Genomic DNA, 10,790 nt, shown 5'->3' on the forward strand with positions numbered 1-10,790 from the left:
TACTGCACTAGTACATTACAGAAACTTCCCCTCAATTCTACACTTGCCTGAACTGATACTATAGGAAAAAAGGCTTTTTTCCTTCTAAGTTACATGGATTTAAAGTTTCCTTTAGCGTATTTGAACCGGGATTCATCTCAGCTTACTTTAGGTGTCTATAGCATGGGTGTTTGCATCTGAGCTAGTCCTGAGCTACTTGATTGGCTCCTGTTAAAGGTCATTAAGGTGTAAACAATACAAGGCAATGGAGGCTGATTGGCATACATTTGATCTCATAGCAACACCTATTTAAGCTGAGATAACTTCCTACACTCCAGTGGCAGGCTCTCTACTGACTATAATGGGAGCCAAGATGATTTTCTCACCCGTGAATACCTACATTGTAGACAACCTCAGTTAGTCAGGTGAATCCCACAATGATGTCACATTTTCTTTCTTACTTTAAGGGTATGCAGATCTCTTGACTTATCTGTTGTGGTGCATGACATGCCACATGCCAGGTTACATGGTAGTGAATGAGGAACTGGCTGTTCCATGCATTATTGCCCTGTATGGGTATGCACATGGCCATATGCTGAATAACTCCCAAATGCTCTAAGTTTCATGGATGAGAAGAATCTGTAATGCTGGGCTGGTCCCTGGGGATGTGCCTTCTAGCACATCATCTCTGAACCCCTGTTGGTGCTGGGAGACATAAGCTGGTTGTAGGGCCTCCCTGTAACTGCTGTCTTCAGTTTGCTGTGAATACAAAAGGTACCAGTATGGGCAGAAGGAGCTGGTGGCCAAACAGATGAGCCTCTCTTTCACAGCATGAGCCTTAATATGGGTCATGTTGGATGATATAAGAATAATATAAGAAAAGCTATGCACCAGCTTTATCTTATCACTACTTCTAAAAGACCAGTCAGTTACTTTGGAAGAAAATAGGACTGAGTAAGGGTTGCTACAATTCCTGTAGCAAGCATTATGGAGAGGTTGTCCATGATACACAGAAACATGCCCACTTATATGAGCTACACTGCTCCGCCTTTTGAAACACTAAGTTCTGTATCACCACTAAAGGATTAACGTTAAAGAGGTACTATCTAATCCTTGGGAATTACAATGTTCACTTTTCTCAGTCTAAGAGTAGGGTAGCCCACCTGGACCAAAGATTTCTTAAGGACGACTCCAAGTGTTGTTTCCAATGCAGAATATTTATGCTCACACGGCTCTCAAGAAATCTGCAGAAAATGGTAGTTCAGAACCTCTTAGTAGGAGCTGAGTTCATGAATGTTCTCCAGCATCTTCTCAGTTGACCTATATATAACAGAGCTATCTTCTACCACCTTCACAGGACAATGACACAGGAATAGAAGTCATTCAATAGAAATGACACAGGAATAGAACAGCAGGAAAGGCCTCCCTGAGTTTCCATGCTGCTGCACATTGCTGAAGCAGTAACAGCAATCACACAGTGTAACACACCCCACACTTAAAACAATAGCTTAGAGAAAATTGTTTCAGCAGAGCTCAAGTAGAGCACACATACAGGTGTCTGTTTTGGAAGTATTTACCAGAGCAGAGCCCAAATTAGCCTAGGCTGACAGAGCTTTGCTGAAGCCAGCAGATTTACACTGCTTGAGTGTCTGCCTCACTAGTTTTATTACACTTCCAACATTTGTGTTTATACATGTGGGTTCTTTCGATTTTTAACGCTTTTCGGCATTGCTAACCTCCTGCAGTTGAATAGTTAAAAACCCTCTCCCCTATGCACTTAATAGTATAAGTGGCATTCACAGGGTTTTTAAGAGCACGTGCCAAGCAAAAGCACTTTCAACACCACAAGAAAGTGAGCTCTTACGGTCTCTTGGCTGGAAATGTATGCGGGGGCCTTGCGTGGTGGCACTGCAATCTGCAAATCCTGGCACCATTTGGTTTTGCATGTGCCTAGGAATGCCTGCCCTTCCTCTGCATTCAATTTTCTTGTCTCCGGCTTTATTTAGTCAGATGTTTCTCTTGTGCATCCAGTAAAACTCAACCACAAAAATGAGTAGTTGCTGTTTATAAAATCAGCACATTGTTATGTAATCCAGATGACAGGAGAAGTGTGAAATGCTGTTAAATACTTGACTATAACCACAGTTCAGTTAGATCTAGACAGTTAAAGTGTAGTGGCGTCTAGGTTTCCTGAAGAGCTGACTCTAGAAGTGGGAGGCCCACTTTACTTTCAGGGTGTAGGAAACAGAACAGCTCTCACAGAAATCTACACACTTATTCTGACTTTTCACTGGTCTTAATGAAGAATTCAAGTCTACCGGTGTAATAAAAAATAATATTAGATACATTCACAACTACAGCCTCTTGGGACAGGCAGTTTGATCTTACAGAACAACACGAGTGAGAAATATATTGGGAAAATAGTAAAAAATACAGTTTTTGCAACACATTAACTGTAAATTGAGAAAGTAGCATGGTAACATAAAAGGGATATCAAATATGGAAAGAAGAACAATAATATAGTCCTTAGCAAGTTTTCAAACACAACATTATTCTAGAACTTTTCCTTAAAAATATTACATTTCTGGGAAATTCCAGAATATTACCATTCACATTATCAGTGTGATCATAATCACACTGATAATACGGCAGTTTCATTAGCAGAAATATATTTGAATAAAATTCTTTCATCTCCTTACTCTAACAGGATCAAATTAACAATTTAGGAGCTCTGGACAGTGGGTTTTAGGTCTGGCATTCTGACCAGGAATAACAATTACTAAATGTATGTATGCTTTCTTGTTCATAATCTTTGATTTTTTTTCTTCAGTGCTATTAGTATGGACTGGAGGAAATGTTGTTCTTTCTTCACAAATGTGATTCCTTTACCTTAGACTGCCTGGCTGAAAATATCCTTGGTTCACAAATATATTATTTGGTTATAAACTAGCCACCTTTCTGTAACCAAGTAAGAGAGTCAAGTCTGAAAACGAACCAGAATCACTGAAGCAAGACAACTCCCTGCTCCTACTCTGGGCTCTGCCCACAAACACCACCAAAATGCATGGGGAGGAGTAGGGAAAGAGCTGGGTAAAAACCTTCTTGTCATCTTGCATTGCTTCCTAAAACTAAACACCGGACTACCTGGTGGAACGTGCAACCTGCTATAACCCCCTGTTGATGACAACAACCTCATTAAACTTACCAACATTTACACTTATTGTGGTGTGTTCATATGAATAAGATGGGACCGTTTCTATTAATTAACTCCACACCCAGACATATTTTATTTTCTGCCAAAGTATTATTCAAAGCAAGGAGAGCTGAATTCAAAACATCTACATTTCTTCCTAAAACAAAGAAATACTGTTAGCTTGAGCCTCACACCCAGAAACACAGGGAAAAGAAATACCTCCCCCAGGTTCTCTTCAGAAGTGGTGTTTCTTTAGCCCTAAGCACAGGAATTCTATATAAAACAGGAAATACTTTATAAATAAGAAGGACCTTGGGATTTGGGAAAAGAAAACCATGGTACTCTCAGACATTATTTCATTTCCCTGTCCAAGGCTGTGGGTTTCCTAGAAGCAAAACTTGTTTGCTTCCTTTCTGTCTCTGCCACATTCATCTCACGGTTTTGGAGGTGGGTCTCAGCACGGTCTAAGTATTCAGGGTCTGTCTTCAGTCTCTAGAAGTGTTGCTTGGATCACCATCAGAGACAGTTGCACTGACTTCAGTTTTGCTGATTCTGAGTGAATTCTTACCTGGATTTACTCAGTTTTGTTGCAGTCATCTGTAATGAGAAACAGAAGCATCTTTGATGCTACCTCCTGCTGCCCAGCCATCTTTAGAAAAATCCCATTACTAAACTCTCAAGGGTGTTGTGTCAAAAGCATGATTTGTCACAGAGTCAGTTCCTACAATAAGGTAGGAATCTTTGCTTCTCTTTTACCTTTCCCTGCCTAGTCCCGCTACCTCCCCAGCTCTGAGTTTCTGTCAGTTCTGGGGGCTCCTGAGGTTATCGGTCAAGGTAAAAGAGAAGAAAATTCCAGCTCTTTAGCTGCAATTTCTGCTATATCCATGTGGAGTGGCAAACAACTCATTCCAATGTGCAACTTCTGTCCATTGTTCCCCCCTCTCTGTAAAGGCTAGTAGCAAGCTCACCATTTTATGCATCATAAGGACAAAGAGCTTAGGTACAGACAGATCCCATTTGAAAGATACTACTCCCAAGACCATAAAAAGGGATTACAATTTCTATCTGTCCACATCAGCCATTTTCTATAGAACAGATAAATGCTATATTCCATACTGAACAAGTGCTGGGCTTTTTTTCTTAAAAAGTGAGCAAACATTATCCACTCAGACATAAAATTGAAGAAAGAGCAAGATGCTGGTGCCCATGAACAATTAGCTAGGAATGTTTACAGGTGCATGGGTATGAGCCACCCACTCTCTCTTGCTTTCTCCAACTCTCATCCAGGGAAAATTATTCCCTTTATATATGGCAGTCTCTTCTTTCCTTCTGGCTTCAGTCCACTTCAAAGAAGATTTATCTGATACACCAGAATGTTTAACAAAGTAGGGTGCTTCATATAACAGTAAGCAAGGACTGCGTGGTTCTGAAACTGTTTGGGATCTGGTTTAATAACCTACCAGCAGCTGCTGCAGATTGTATTTAATACGTTTGCTATCATTTCATGATTATTCTTCTAGTTGTGCTCACAAGACACTCATCTTCCTCTCCCTTTCCCCTGTGTTGATTGCTTCAGTGAGATGGAGCAGCAAGATAGGTCAAAGAGGTTTAGCCATAGGAAAATGCTATATACCAGTGCAGGCAGGTCAGCCTAAGCCCTGGTCTGGGCTGTGAGGTAAAGCTAATCCCCTTGGGCCACCCACACAACTGTTTTCTTTGGGACAGATACCCGGATAGTCCTGTGGCTGCCTCCCACCCTCTGGCCCTGCAGCAGACCCTCTGCCACACTCCTTTTTCCAGGAAGTGCTTTTAGAGATAGATGGGATCAAATGTTATCTCAAATCTAATTTTTGGATAAGTGCATTATCAGGTCATGCATTGTGAACAGGGGTTACTTTCATTTGAATGTTAAAAAAAAAAAGCACAAATATTTTATAGAAGAATGTTCTGGTGTACAATTCCCCCAGCAAATTATGACTTAATATTTCAAGTAAATGAGTAGATCATATTTATGAAACAGACCTTTTAAAGGTAGGAAATTAGGGACCTGCATGAATTTGTGTCACAGGCTCCATTTTACGAGCTACATTTTATCATTCACAGTACAAAATGAAAATAGAGAGCTCTGTTTCATCAGTTACTCATATCCAGCTGCTATGAAAATAATATGTTTGATATAATTCATTTGACATTTGATGGGTTTAAGGTTCCTCTGACAAGATATAATCAACTCATTATGGAGAAACAGAAGCCTTCCTTGTTACAAATAAATTATTCCTAGTCATGATTGAATTACTGTGTATTCAATGAAAGTGGGATGGCGGAGCTTCCAGTAGAAGTGGATATTTTATCATCAGGCCTGTGTGATAAAAGCCAACTCAAGTCACTTTATGTTTTCTCTCTTCAGTGCTCTGATTAATGAGTGGCATTACTTTTCTAAACCAACAAATTAGGTCTTTCCTCTCCATTTTTTTACATTAAAGCTGTTAGATCAAAGTATAAAAAGCCTGTCTTTCCTTTTTATGCACAAAGACTGGATCAACAGCTTGGACAGAGTGTTATTTTACTTTATTTTGTTAGTTTATTTTTTAAAATCTCACACAGTCTTTGTGAAGCAGGACTAGCTTTATGGGTGGGGTGTGAATTTTCTGTTTTAAATCAAAACCTGTGATTAATTTAATTTTGGTGTTAACATTAAATCTGTTGGACGCTCTGTTCTGCACCATTACTTTGGGGGAACAGGACAAAGTTGTATCATTTTTACTGATAAATCATCAAAGAATTAAAAATGCATCTCCACAGGGAGCTGTGGCAATGCAGCCATCCAGGACCACAGAGCAATGCTGAACATGTTCTGACTGAGGGTATGGCACAGTATGCACAGTCCTGCAAGCTCAGCTTCCATGATTTCAAAGGAACTTGCACATGCAAAACCTTTTCACAGTTTTTATGGCCTGTAAAATAGATCAAAATAATGTTACATGGTGGAGACATAAAAACAGCAATAAAAATAAGTCTGGGATGACAAGTTTGGGGAGCAGACTAACACATGAGGTGGAACCCTGCAAATACCACCAAAAGACCAGGTTGCCTGCTTCAAAAGCTTCTAATTATAACAGTGCTTGTTAGAGATTAGAAGAAAAAACACTTGGGCCGTTTTGAAGCAAAGGCACATAAATTACCCAGCAGCTACTGATTGTTTCTCTAGATTTCCAGAAATATTACCTCTCACAGGAGCCACTTATTATTTCTGCATATCTAAAACATTAAAAAAGGTTTCACATATAGTTAAAAGGAAGAAGTGCAGACCTGAGGGCTATGCACCGTTTCCTTTGTTCTTCCTTGTTCATCTTTAGAAGGAAAGTGACTATTTCTTTATTCTTTGCCATTATTATAGGATAAAGTGTATCATGTGTGTGGCTTCTGAGCTCATAAAAACATATCCTGTACTCTGCTTATTTAATGTTACCACACAGGGTCACCCTAAGTCTAAACAGATAAAAGCAAACTAAAAATGAACTACTGACACCACTAATACTGAAGAAAACTAGAATGATGTAATAAGCATAAAGTCACTTTAAGTCCACTTTAAGACTATATCAGTGGACAAGGGAAGAGCTATGGATTTTGTCTATCTGGGCTTCTGTAAGGCCTTTGACACAGTCCTCCACAACATCCTTCTCTCTAAATTGGAGAGATACGGATTTGATGGGTGGGCTGTTCAGTGGATGAGGAATTGGCTGGATGATCACACCCAGAGGGTAGTGGGCAATGGCTCAATGTCCAGATGGAGATCAGTGACAAGTGGTGTCCCTCAGGGGTCCGTATTGGGACCAGTACTGTTTAATATCTTCAGCAATGACATAGACAGTGGGATTGAGTGCACCCTCAGCATATTTGCAGATGACACCAAGATGAGTGATGAGTTGACATGCCTGAGGAACAGGATGCCATCCAGAGGAACCTGGACAAGCTTGAGGAGTGGGCCCGTGTGAACCTCATGAGGTTCAACAAGGCCAACTACAGGGTTCTGCACCTGGGTCAAAGCAACCCCTCATATCAATACAGGCTGGGGGATGAAGGGATTGAGAGCAGCCCTGTGGAGAAGGACTTGGGGGTACTGGTGGGTGACAAGCTGGACATGAGCCAACAATGTACGCTTGCAGCCCAGAAAGCCAACCGTACCCTGGGCTGCATGAAAAGAAGCGTGGCCAGCAGGCCGAGGGAGGTGATTCTGCCCCTCTAACTCTGCTCTGGTGAGACTCCACCTGGAACACTGTGTCTGGCTCTGGAGCCCTCAGCACAAGAAAGACGTAGACATGTTGGAGCGGGTCCAGAGGAAGGCTATGAAAATGATCTGAGGGCTGGAGCACCTCTCCTACGAGGACAGGCTGAGAGACTTGGGGTTGTTCAGCTTGGAGAAGAGAAGGCCCCAGGGAGACCTTATTGGGATCTTTCAGTACGTAAAGGGGGCTTATAAGAAAGATGGGGACAAACTTTTTAGCAGGGCCTGTTGTGATAGGACAAGGGGTAATGGTTTTAATATAAAAGAGGGTAGATTCAGACTAGACATAAGGAAGAAATTTTTTACAATGAGGGTGGTGAAACACTGGCACAGGTTGCCCAGAGAGGTGGTAGATGCCCCATCCTTGGACACATTCAAGGTCAGGTTGGATAGGGCTCTGAGCAACCTGATCTAGTTGAAGGTGTCCCTGCTCACTGCAGGGGTGTTTGACTAGATGGCCTTTAAAGGTCCCTTCCAACCCAAACTATTCTATGATTCTAGGTCTCACTAATTCCACATGTGCCAGTCCTGACACTGCTCTGTATATTATCTTATTGCTAGATACAAGCACTGCAATTCACCATGACACAGAGGGATTTAAAAATTAGCCTCCAGCTATTCCACTAAGTACCATTCACTAAAACGTGATGATCACTCACAGGAAAGTTTGCAAGATCTTGCAAACTGCCTGTTGAGACTGAATGGTAAAATACTCTCATGAGTCCCTGCTGCTTTTCAAAGTGCAGCTCTGTAACCCTTGGCAAAAGTCAGAATAATCTCACGTTGCCATACTTTTAACTCTCTTAGGTGGCTTTGAAAACCTCAGCATCCAATGTCTCCATCATTCTGACAGGTTTTAGTCTGCAGTTTCTTCTTGAGGGCTGCCATTCTTTGCAATTTTTCAGCTCTATCACTCAAGATAACTTTGACATCTTTTATTTGGTCTTTGTTTCTTCTGTATTTTCTCCCTTGTTTCCTCGAGCCGAGAGTCACATTTCTCACCTATTTACGAATGTATTTAAGGGGGTTTTTTTGCTGTGGGTCAGCTGATGACGCTTGCTTTTCAGAGAGAGATGTGAAATCAAATGATGGAAGAGACCTATATGCATCATTAATATACAGATTACTCATAGCATTATTTTCCCCATTTAGCCAAAATTAGATAACTTTCACTACGTGACTAAAACATGACTGCAGTCTATGGAGAACATAGACTTTAATATATATGTAGCTAACCAGGATTTCTTCAGTTCATGCTTTTGTTTCTGGTATAATTTGTAAGCAGATGTTACAATTGTGTCTCTGTCTCACTGAGCTAAATAGAACTGATAACCAATTTCAGGAATTCAAGCTCCTCTGAAACACAAGATTTTTCAAAATCTACTTTGCCTAGTTCAGCAGAGCTCATTCTTGGCTATCACATAGCTGTAGTGTTCACACACATATATATCTTTTATATATCTTGCTAGTAGACAGAGGATACCAACCATAATGAGTAGTTTCTGGCTTCTGCACTACCAAGTAGCCATAATTTAGTTATCAACCATAGCCTTTGTCAGTGAAATTAAAGAAGTTCCTGCACAGATGGGAGAAGGTTTGAGAGCAAGACCTCCGTGGATACTCTCTTTGCTTTGGGTGGAGGAATGCCCAGGCCGGTGGTGGGAGGGAGTCAGAGTTCATGGGGAAGGAAAAAGCCACAGCATGGGGCACGGCAGCAAAACTCATAGGAGGGGTAGAATTTATCTGCTGGCGACAGTAAAAAAGTTTGTAGAAAAAACTTGGGGTAAAACTGGAAGAACTAAAGACTCTCTTCCCACCACCCTCTCCCCACAGTGGCCTGCCACCACAGGAAAGGCAGTTGAATCGATTGGAAAAGAAAAAATAACCTTGGCAGTGAATGCTGGAAATACAGAAAATTTAAAATACAAGGAGGTTAAACCAACTACCTTGAACAAGTCTGTCTCTAGCTTGTCTGCAGTGAGAACTGCTGCCTGGGGTAACTCCTTTTGTTACCATGGGAATAGAAACAACTGATTTAGTAGCACAATAACCAGTCAGATTGGGTTAATATGTGCATATTTTGCAAAAAGATATTTTCTCAGCTTGATGATCTGAGTTGTCATAAACATTAATTGTTTATTTGACAATAGTCAACAAATTTTTTTAAAAATCACACACCTTAAAATTATTTTACAACAGGATTTGAACAATTATTTTGCAGAGGCTGAACCTGAAAAGTCTTTTTTTTAAAGAAAAAAAATAGAAACAAAGCAAAGCAAGGCTGGTAGATTGGTATAGATTTTTAACTGCTTCTTGCTGAAATCTATTGCATAGACAAGCTGATGCCAATTGCAAAGCTATTTCCTCTGATCAGCAATAAAAAAATGATTAGGGATTGGCAAATGGATTCAATAAGATAATTTAAACAATCATTACTTTATAAATGATGTTTTAACTGTCCTCAATAACTGTAGAATGTGATTAGCTTAGTGGCCTTCAATCAAGGCTTACTCTGCTTTCCCCACTTGAGACCTGAGCAGATTTTTTTCTCAAATCAGAAATTACTTTACCTAGAATTACAGAGCCTCACATTCCTACTTCCTGAATTAAGCTTCCATTGTGGAAACATGTTATAATTGAAATGGTAGGTGTGTTTAAAGTTCTTTAAACTCCAGGTTGAGAAAAAAAAAATTAAGACAGCTCAAATTCATAGATTTGGATTGTATATAATGGAATTGCTATTGCCATCAGGCTGTCTGTGCAACAGCTTTTAACAAGGGCAGTTAAAAAGACTGGGGACCTAAAAAATTAAATTTCGGGGTTGTCCATTTAAAACAAAATCCTTTTTATTATTTTATACAGAGCATATAGGTCAATTGTTTAATGTCTTTGTAATGATATTCTGGATGAAAAACCTGGATAATAAACCTGGATGACAAAATGGATTCTGGATGGCAAACTCACAAATTGGTTAAAAATTCAACTAGAATTTCATAGAAGAAAAGTCACCCAAGAGCTATGGAACACAAAGGTACAGTCTCTGATTTGGAAAGTCTTAAAGCCACAGACTTCAGAAGACAAGTTCCTAGGAGAAATATCACACTTTACATCCGTTACACTATCCATTACAATTTCATCCATTACAATATTATTTGCTATTAGCTTCGCAAAATGCTTAGCTAAGAAGTTAAGCATTTGCTTCTGGGTCCTCTCTTTGTTGTAAACAAACACCATTGTTTTGATCTTCTGGCTGATATTAATCAATCACAAAGGACTAATCAATCACCTCCTCCAGCCTCCCATGTAACACTTGAGCATTTCACTGACTTATCT

This window comes from Ciconia boyciana, chromosome 2 (genome assembly GCF_034638445.1).
Source record: "Ciconia boyciana chromosome 2, ASM3463844v1, whole genome shotgun sequence".
Lineage (NCBI taxonomy): Eukaryota > Metazoa > Chordata > Aves > Ciconiiformes > Ciconiidae > Ciconia > Ciconia boyciana.